This window comes from Dromiciops gliroides, chromosome 4 (assembly GCF_019393635.1).
Source record: "Dromiciops gliroides isolate mDroGli1 chromosome 4, mDroGli1.pri, whole genome shotgun sequence".
NCBI classification, from domain to species: Eukaryota; Metazoa; Chordata; class Mammalia; order Microbiotheria; family Microbiotheriidae; genus Dromiciops; species Dromiciops gliroides.
In genome coordinates, this window is record NC_057864.1 from 121,683,295 (window position 1) to 121,694,563 (window position 11,269).

Here is an 11,269-nt window from a genome sequence, read left to right on the forward strand (position 1 = left end):
ATTGAATGGGGATAGAAAGGAATATATCTTTTTCTCAGTAGTACATGGCACATATTCAAAAATTGACTATGTATTAGGGCACAAAAACCTCATAGTCAAATGTAGAAAGGCAGAAATAGTAAATGTATACTTCTCAGATCATGATGCAATAAAAGAGCCATGTAATAAAGAGCCATGAAAAGGTAGACTGATAATTATTGGGAATTAAATAATCTTATCCTAAAGAATGAGTGGATCAAACGACAAATCATAGAAACAATCAATAACTTCATCCAAGAGAATGGCAATAATGAGACGACATACCAAAACCTATAGGATGCAGCCAAAGCAGTGCTTAGCAGAAATTTTATATCTCTAAATGCTTACATGAATAAAAAAGAGAAAGAGGAGATCAACGAATTGGGCATGCAACTAAAAAAGCTAGAAAAGGAACAAATTAAAAATCCCCAGCTAAATACTAAATTAGAAATCCTGAAAATCAAAGGAGAAACTAATAAAATTGAAAGCAAGAAAACTATAGAACTAATCAATAAAACTAAGAGCTGGTTTTATAAAAAAAAACAATAAAATAGAAAAACCATTGGTTAATTTGATTTTTAAAAAGAAAGAAGAAAACCAAATTACCAGTATCAAAAATGAAAAGGGTGAATTCATCACCAATGAAGTGGAAATTAAAGCAATAATTAGGAATTATTTTGCCCAACTGTATCCCAATAAATTTGACAATCTAAATGAAATGGGTAAATGTTTACAAAAATATAAATTGCCCATGTAACCTGAAGAGGAAATAAAATCCTTAAATAAGCCCACATTAGAAAAAGAAATTGAACAAGCCATTAATGAACTCCCTAAGAAAAAATCTCCAGGGCCAGATGGGTTTACAAGTGAATTCTACCAAATAGTTAAAGAAAAATAGTATAGAAATTATTTGGAAAAAAGATGAAGAAGGAATTCTACCAAATTCCTTTTATGACACAAATATGGTGTTGATACCAAAACCAGGCAGAGCCAAAACAGAGGAAAAAAATTGCAGACCAAGTTCCCTAATAAATATTGATGCAAAAATCTTAAATAATATATTAGCAAAGAGAAATGAGAAGTTAAGGGACTTGCCCATGGTGTCAGAGACAATAGGAATGGGTAGGGGGCTTTTAACCACATTATTGAATCATATTGATTTTCCAGTGCATCAAAACCCACGGAATTTTGCACATGGTCTGGTGCTTAGCCATATTTAAGTCCTACAGTCCTGTGACAAAGGAAAATGGCTAATTCAGTGGCTAAAAAAGTCAAATTCATTGCTTGGAAAGGGTTAAAACTTGCTAATTCCTTAATTTAATCTTGCTTTTGTTAGGCATATCTAATTCCTCATAATCCCATTTGGGGTCTTCTTGGCAAAGATACCAGAATGGTTTGCCATTTCCTTCTCACTTTACAGATGAGGAAACTGAAACAAATAGGGTTCACACAGCTAGGATGTGTCTGAGGCCAGATTTGAACTCAGGAAGATGAGTCTTCTTGACTTTAGGCACTCTATCCACTACACCACTTAGCTTACTTTCACATTAGAAAGTCAGCACCTAATTTCCCTACTTCAATGAAATCATAGGCACTATTCCCATCTCTGTAGATTAATAGTTACTCATATTGACTCCTATTGCATATAGAATTTCCTAGTATGGGTCAGTAAAGGTGACACAGTGGATAGAGTGCTGTGCCTGGAGTGAGGAACTCATCTTCTTGAGTTTAAATCTAGCCTTATACACTTACTATGTGACTGAGAAAATCTTAGTTTAACTTGGTTTACCTCAGTTTCCTCATCTGTAAAATGAGCTATAGAAGGAAATGACAAACCACTCTAGTATCTTTGCCAAGAAAACCACAAGTGGGGTTACAAAGAGTCAGACACAACTGAAAAATTACTCAGCAACAAAAAGTACAGCTAAAACAGAAGTGAACATAACCAAAGTTTCAGAAGTATCATTAAATATTTCTAAGGGAAATATCCCTTACCTTTCTTATAAGTAATTATTCATTTACAGGCTCTGCCTCAAAAAATGTTTGTTTCATTGTAGCCTCTGAGTTAAATTTGGCTCATTTGGCCTTAACCACTTTCCTTTGGACTCACTGAAAATCAGTCTTGGGATTTGTTCTGTTGTGATAAACAGAGAAGCCATTTGCCCTTCAAACAGCTGTTTTCATGACCAGATCCCACTTCAACTCTTTCAAGTATTGCCTAAAACCCTAACTAGGGAAAACAAGTGGCTTCTGACCCAACAGCTTAACCAAGTTCAGGCGGGGTATTCATGTTATTCCAGTTTATTTGGTGGAAGAGATAAACATGATCTTTGGGGGAAGGAAAAAACCCACTAAGAAACCCCATCCAGGCCCCTGGAAGGCCCAGCCCTGATTTCCAGATGCTCTACTTTCTCAGTTAAAGCACCTCATCTCAGTAACTGTCAGCTTCAGGTGTGATTCAGACTGCCCTGAAGCACCAGACATGCTGCCAACCTATCCAAAAATGAGAACAAAGTTAAGAAATCATTTCTCTTAAATAACATTGTGAGCTTTTAAAAATTTTTATTGATATCTTTTGTTTTTATGTGACCTTCATTTCTAAATATAGCCTTCTCTCCTCCCCTACCCAAAGAGCTATCCCCTGTGGCTAAAACAATTAAAGAGAGAAAAAATAGTTCAAAAAATAAATAGCACATTGTCTGAGACTGGTAGTATATGCCATGTTCTGCACCAATTGTCTACCTCCACCCCTAGTAAAAAAAAAAAAAAGCAAGGACCATATTCACAACCCTTTTTTAGGGTCATGCTTCTACATAATAGATTTTCAGTACACAGCATCCACTTCTGTCTTTCTGAACAAAACACATTGGTACAAAGGAGAAATTACATGTGGAGGAGGTACAGGGAGAGGGTGAGTGGACAGGGAGAAAAGAAGTGGTGAGGTTTAAAGGTGATTGTTTTTAATAATCTCCCACCATAATTTTGACTTAAGTAAAACAAGGATCAATTAGTTTGAAAACAGTCCATTGCTTAGATCAAAGACAATCATTTCGCTGAAGGCTCCAAGTTTCTGAACCCTAAGCTGGGGTTGAAATGGGTCACTTCCCCACTATAATCAAAGAGTTGTAAAAGTACAGAGAACTCTGGTGCATCATTGCCCTCTCACATGACACACAGTAAGTGTTTAATAAATGTTTGGTGACTGTCTGACATTTATTTTAGATCATTTACAGGGTGTTTGTCTAATCTCTCTATTTAAAAAAAAATTCATTCAATGTCTCAGAACTGTACCCACCAGACAGCCCCTGGAGTCATCAACTCAACCAAAAATGTAATCAATTAGCCACTAAATACTGGCTGCAGTAGCCAGGGATGGCAATATAACCCCCAATACAATAGAATCACTGGTGAAAATCAAGGTCACAAGGGAAAAATGCTTATGAGGGGGGAAAATGGCCCTTGCCCAAGACCAGAAAGCTCAATGCATGCATGCAGGTGCTGTGGGGCCAACAAAGGGTGCATGGAAAAGCCATCAAGGTCCCTCTAAGGGAATTCTGGCCCCCAGGTGGAAACTAAGGAAGCTGAGCCAAAAAGCTGTCACCTTCCTGTAGAAGGCAGTTTACATGACACCCAAATAACCAGTTAGGGGATAAAACAAAAAGACTGCACCCATAGAATGAACACCAAAACATGTGGTCATTTGGCCCCCCAAAAAACTCAGCCAATCATCCAAATATTTGGTCTTCCCCTGTGCCAAACAACAAGTCTGACTGAATTTCTGACAGATAGGAACAGATGTTTAGGTGTTGTGCAAACACAGCTGTAGTCAATCAGACAGTTGTTTGCTCTACTAGATACCAGGACAACTTATTTAACTGGTTGATTCAATGAACTGGCTAAATAGAGTTAAGTTTTTCCATATCATGGAGGAAAAGTCATGGAATCATGGGATCCAGAGCTGAAAGGGAATAGGTGCTTGGTTGGGGGTGGGGTTTAACCCAACTGAAGCCTAGTGGCAGAGCTCTTTGCCACATCATGTCCCATATTTTTGCCCTAGACTTTCTCCATCATGTCACAGAAGGCTTCTCACCCTGGAAGTTCAGTTACCTCCTAGACTTCAAACATCAGAAATATGTTCCACCTCTGTGGTCCCTTCTTCTGATTATGGCTCCTCCCAGACCCTTCATCTTAATGAGGCCAGCCAGGCCAGCCATGTCTTCCTTCCTCTCCAAACTCCAATCCTGACCATTCAAACTTTCTCAACCATGTCCCTAAGCAAGTATCTTTGTGAGAAAATTATTATTAATAATGAGTTTTCTTGGTGGTACCCAGATCGGTTTTAGCTCCCCCTCAACCCCCACTTCAGAAAGCCCAGTTCTTGAGAAATGGAGGTAAGACTCTTTTGTCTAGTTCAGTGAACTAATGGGTTTATACCACATCTATCTGAATGTTCCTTTGCCCCTCAAAAGGTCTCCCCCATTAGACCCTGATATCATCACGTATAGCTCATTTTAATATGGACCACCTTCAAGTTATGTCAACCAATGGAATTGAATGATGCTAGTCAATTATCTTTTATTAGTGTGTAGTACTAATCTATTAAAAAAGGATAAAAGCCAAGAAAACACAAGGCTCCTGGCTGGCGCCATCTTGGATCAGACTCTCAGCTTGGGAAGGTGGTCAGTTGGTGAGTGCCCTCCTTTTAGGACAGGATAAACTGGTCAGACATGTGTTCTCTATCTCTTAGAAATATGGCAGCACCAGGGCTTTCCTCCTGCTTGCACTAACTGCCACTTGGCCAATGGTCTTCTAATATTTAATATACTTTATTAATGAATACTACCAAAATGAGTGTGAAAGCTATTATTATATAAATAGCCATTAATATATAAGTAGTACATATTTTAGAAAAACCCTATCTAGCCCCCCCCACCAATAATTTAGAAAACACAATTTTCCAAGACCACAAAATACATCTTCAACCTTCCATTAGTGTGTTGTCTTCTAAGGAGTTAAGAATATAAACTCCTTGAGGTGAGGTACTGTCGAGATAGAGAGAGAGAGAGAGAGAGAGAGAGAGAGAGAGAGAGAGAGAGAGAGAGAGAGATGAAAAAATATATATATACCTAGCTTAGGAAGTGCTTGGCACATAGTCAACATTTAATAAATACTTGTTAACCTGATTTGCCTCAGCTTTCACTTCCAGTTATGCCCTGAAATCCAGGGTTCCTGACTGGTGAGTATTCTCCATAATTAAACCAACCAACCCAAACTCAACATTGTTGCTGCTCCTTGCCCTGTTTAGTGTTTTAAGGTTGGTAAAGCAATCCTCATAAGAACCCTCTACAAGTATTATTACTCTCATTTTATGAATAAAGAAACAGAAAATGAGTAAAGTTAAGTGGTCATACAGATAATTTCAGATTCAAAATTCAAACTCAGGTCACCTGACCAAGTACAAGGATCTTTCCACAGTACCTAGTATGTACTAGGTGCTTAATAAATGCATATTTATTGATAATTCATCATGTATATATATATATATGTACAGTGATATTTGTGTATGCATATGAGTATCTGAAAGTATTATACAAATATGAAGAGCTACTAAAATATCTCCCAAAACCTTATCATCGCATCAAGGTGAACTTGGGTTCTTTTTAAAATTCATATCAATTCCTTTTGTGTTAACATCAGCTAAATTTCCCATTATATTCCTTCCTAACTTTCTATGCCCCAAAAGCCACATCTTAAAAAGAATAAAAAAGAAAAAAAAGTTCAATGAAATTAACCAACATATCAAACAAATCTGCCATTAAATTTAGTATTCCATACCCATAACTCCTTTATTCTACAAAGAGACAGATGTGAATTATATGTCTATTTTGAGGAGAACAATCACCATAATTTCATAACATTCTATTTCAATTGTTTTGTTCTAATTGTTGTTACTGCCTTACCATTTACAATGTTGCAACGTATATAGATACATAGATAGATAGGTGATGATGTAGATGTAGATGATGTAGATGTAGATGATGTAGATGTAGATGATGATGTAGATGATGATGTAGATGATGATGTAGATGATGATGTAGATGATGATGTAGATGTAGATGATGATGTAGATGTAGATGATGATGTAGATGTAGATGATGATGTAGATGTAGATGTAGATGTAGATGTAGATGTAGATGTAGATGTAGATGTAGATGTAGATGTAGATGTAGATGTAGATGTAGATGTAGATGTAGATGTAGATGTAGATGTAGATGTAGATGTAGATGATGTAGATGTAGATGTAGATGTAGATGTAGATGTAGATGTAGATGTAGATGTAGATGTAGATGTAGATGTAGATGTAGATGTAGATGTAGATGTAGATGTAGATGTAGATGTAGATGTAGATGTAGATGTAGATGTAGATGTAGATGTAGATGTAGATGTAGATGTAGATGTAGATGTAGATGTAGATGTAGATGTAGATGTAGATGTAGATGTAGATGTAGATGTAGATGTAGATGTAGATGTAGATGTAGATGTAGATGTAGATGTAGATGTAGATGTAGATGATGATGTAGATGTAGATGTAGATGTAGATGTAGATGTAGATGTAGATGATGATGTAGATGTAGATGATGATGTAGATGTAGATGATGATGTAGATGTAGATGATGATGTAGATGTAGATGATGATGTAGATGTAGATGATGATGTAGATGTAGATGATGATGTAGATGTAGATGATGATGTAGATGTAGATGATGATGTAGATGTAGATGATGATGTAGATGTAGATGATGATGTAGATGTAGATGATGATGTAGATGTAGATGATGATGTAGATGTAGATGATGATGTAGATGTAGATGATGATGTAGATGTAGATGATGATGTAGATGATGATGTAGATGTAGATGATGATGTAGATGTAGATGATGATGTAGATGTAGATGATGATGTAGATGATGTAGATGTAGATGTAGATGATGTAGATGATGTAGATGTAGATGTAGATGTAGATGTAGATGACGTAGATGTAGATGATGTAGATGTAGATGTAGATGCAGATGCAGATGCAGATATAGATATAGTTTTCCTTGTTCTACCTAGTTTACTTTGTACAAGTTTAAAAGTCTTCTTGTGCTTCTCTGTACTCATCATATTGATCATTTCTTAGAGTCCAAAAATATTCCATTACATTAATGTGCCAAAATTTGTTTTACTGTCCAGCAATCTGTGGGTATCTGCTTTGTTTCTGGGTCTTTCTGATGTAAAAAGTGCTGCTACAAATATTTTGGTATCTATGGGGTCATTTTGTTTCATGTTCTTTTTTTCTTTTAATCATAGACCTATTGGAAGAATATGCCTATCAATAAGTAATCACTTTGTCAGCATAATTCCAAGCTACTTTCCAGGATGGTTGGACCAATCTATAGCTCCAGCAATAATGTATTAGTATGCTCATATTTCAACTATTTCTTCAAATTATTATACCCATCTTTTGTTATGTTGGTCAAATTTTCTGAATATTAGGTTAAACCTCAGAGTTATTTCAATTTGGATTTCTCTTTTTATTAGTAATTTGGAGAAATCTTTCAGATGGTTGTCAGTGCTTTGTAATTCTGTTGAGAACCTTTTTTTTTCATTTTTGACCACTTATACACTGGGGCATTTCTTCTGTTCTTGAACATTTCTCTCAGATATCCTTGATTCAAAGTTGTTGGGTTGTTTTTTGTTGGCAATTTATACTGTACTTTGTCAAAGGCTATTTCTGAACCTATTAATATAATCATGTGGGGGATTTATGCTTTTCTTTTTTATATGATTACTTGTTTTTCCTAATGTTGAGCCACACTCACTTCAATTAACTTCCATTAACTTAATTATAGTGAATGATTTTACCTATACATTGCTATAGTCTTCCTGTGAGAATCTTATTTAAAATGTTTGAGTTTATTACATTGGTTTAGAATTGTGTTACTTTGATTTATCTTATAAATAATTGTTTCATTTTGTTAATTTTATTTTCCTCCCTCTTTGAAAAAATAAGATTAGTTTTACTGATTTCATTTAAATTTTTTCAAAGACCCAGATTTTGATTTTATCAGTTCTGTTATTTTTATTTTCCAAGTTCTCTATTTCTCCTCCAATTTTCACAAATTACCTTTTGTGATTGTTTTATGATATTTTTGCTCATTTAAATTGCATATTAGGTTCATTAGTCCTTTCCTTTTTCTATTATGATAATATATGTTATCAGGGATACACATTTTCTTTTCAAAATCTCTTTTGCTGTGTCCTAGAAATCTTGGTATTTTTTCTCATTATCATCATCCTCTTTCATAAAAAAACAGTAATTTCCAGGTGAAGAGGTATATGGCTGTAATCTCCACTACTGAATGAATTGCTTGAGTTTGGTTTTACCCCTACTATAGTTCAGAATTCCCACTCTGGTGTTTCCCCTACCCAAGTTAGGTACCAATGAAGTGGGCCCTTACAAGTGAGAAGCCACTAGGTTGCCTAGAGATGGGAAATTTGGATAATATCAGAAAACAAAATAGGTTAATCCTTTCCATTAGTATCTACTACATTTCTAGCCTGGTAAAGATGGAGATAGCCACATTCAAAAAACTTTTTAGAAAAAGGAAAAAAAAGCACCAACTATTTCTATTATATTTTTCTTCAACCTACTTAATATTCAGCATTTCATTATCATTTCCATTTAGGTCTGTATTATTTGCTTGTTTCTTTTATTAATTACCAGTTGTATTGTGCTATGGAGCTGTGAACTGATCCAACCATTCTGGAGAGCAATTTGAACCATGCCCAAAAGGCTATAAAACTGTACATACCCTTTGACCCAGCAATACCACTACTAGGTCTATATCCCAAAGAGATCATTAAAAAGGGGAAAGGACCTACATATACAAAAATACTTATAGTGGCTCTTTCTGTGGTAGCAAAGAATTGGAAATTGAGGGGATGTCCATCAATTGGGGAATGGCTAAATGAGTTGTGGTATATGAATATAATGGAATACTGTAAGAAATAAGCAGAAGGCTTTTTCCCAGGTTGTGACCAGTAAGCAACCATGAACAGCAAAGTCTCTCGTGACACTCTCTATGAAACTGTGCAAGAGATCCTGCATGGAAACCAGTGCAAACACAAAGTTTTTGAAAACTGGAGCTGCAGATCAGCTGAAGAACTATGACCTCCAAAAGGATAAATGTTTCTCAGGTACCGTCAGGCTCAAATCCACACCCTGACCTAAATTTTCTCTGTATGTCCTGGGAGACGAGCAGCACTGTGATGAGGCCAAGGCTGTAGAAATCTCTTACATGGATACTGAAGCCCTGAAGAAGTTAAATAAGAACAAGAAATTGGTCAAGAAGCTGACTAAAAAGTATAATGCGTTTTGGGCCTCTGAGTCCCTGATCAAGCAAATCCCTTGAATCCTGGACCCTGGTCTGAACAAAGCCAGCAAGGTTCCATCTCTGCTCACCCACAATAAGAATATGGAGGTAAAGGTCAATGAGGTTAAATCTACTATCAAGTTCCAGATGAAGAAAGTTCTGGGTCTGGTGGTGGCTGTTGGCCACATAAAATTGACAGATGATGAGCCTCTCTACAACATCCATCTGGCTGTCAATTTTCTGGTTTCTCTGCTAAAGAAAAACTGGAAGAATGTGAGGGCACTGTATATCAAGAGCACCATGGACAAGCCTCAATGACTTTATTAATAAATGGCAGAAGCTGCTAATGATTTAATAAATGGCAGAAGTTGCTAATGGAAAAAAAAAGAAAGAGAAAGAAAGAAAGAAGCAGAAGGATTTCAGAAAAAACCTGGAAAGACTTACATGAATTGATGCTGAGTGAAATGAGCAGAACCAAGAGAACATTACACACAGTATCAACAAAATTGTGTGAGGATCAACTGTATAGACTTAACTCTTCTCAGCAATACAATGATCCAAGACAACATCAAAAGACTTACGGTGGAAAATGCTCTCCACATTCAGAAAAAGAACTATGGAGTCCAAATGCAGACTGAAGCATACTATTTTCACTTTTGATGTTGCTTTCTTGTTTATTCTTTCTCGTACTTTTTTTTCTTTTTGTTCTGATTCTTCTTATAGTATGACTAATGTGGAAATGTGTTTAGCATGATTGTAACGTATAACCTATATTAAATTGCTTGCTTTTCTTGGGAGGGGGGAACAAAGGGAGGGTTGAAAAAATTTGGAACTCAAAAAAATATCTTTACATGTAATTGGGAAAAAATTAAAAACAAAACAAATTTAAAAATTAAAATCCAAAAACAAAAAATAATATATTTAATCTTTCTGTCTTTTTAACATTTATCATTTCTAGGTGACAATACATTTTCTCTCTGTGCTCCTTAACATTTTTTATAAAGGTACCATGTGGTGTTGAATATTATATATACTGGTGACTGATGTGATGAGTCTTTGAGCTCTAAATTTTCCAATGATGTGTTCAATTATATATTTTCCTTTTATTTACCTGTTAGATTTGTCCAGCGCCAAGAGAGAAACATTCAAATAGCTGACTATATTTGTGTTATTGTCTATTTTACATAATACCTTTAGATTTCATTTCTTTCAGCACATGTTTGCTTAATATCAATTTTGGTTCATTGTTTATGAACCATTGTTTATGGTCCCTTTAACCAAAATATAGTTTCCTTATTAATCTCTATTGATATTGTGATTTTTTTTTGCTTTGTCTAGTAGCTTGATTGCAACTCCCACTTTTTTGTATTAACCTGATGCATAGGGAATTTTGTTGTAGCTTTTCATTTTTATTTAGATGTATTTTGTGTATACAAAAGATTGTTGAAGTTTGTTTTCTTATCCACTCTGTAATGTTCTTTTATTGGATTGTTTATTCCATTCAAAATTAAAGTTATGATTGTTAGACTAGTATTTATCTACATTTGTTTTGAATTTTGCTTTTCCCCGCTCCTGACCCTGGGTTCTTAAAAACTGTCAGTGAAGCACAAACTCTATCAGTTCCCACTAAATTATAAAGGCTCACATTACAAACATGAAAATACATTGGGTGTGGGGCAGCTAGGTGGCACAGTGGATAGAGCACCGGCCCTGGAGTCAGGAGGACCTGAGTTCAAATCTGGCCTCAGACACTTAACACTTACTAGCTATATGACCCTGGGCAAATCACTTAACCCCAATTGCCTCACCAAAAAAAAAGAAAAAGGGAAAAGAAA

At 35.5% G+C, this 11,269-nt stretch overlaps 1 pseudogene; it reads left to right on the plus strand.

Moving 5' to 3' along the window:
• The first annotated feature begins 9,112 nt into the window (after positions 1-9,112).
• LOC122725694 lies at positions 9,113-9,761 on the plus strand (annotated as a pseudogene).
• Positions 9,762-11,269: the final 1,508 nt, after the last annotated feature.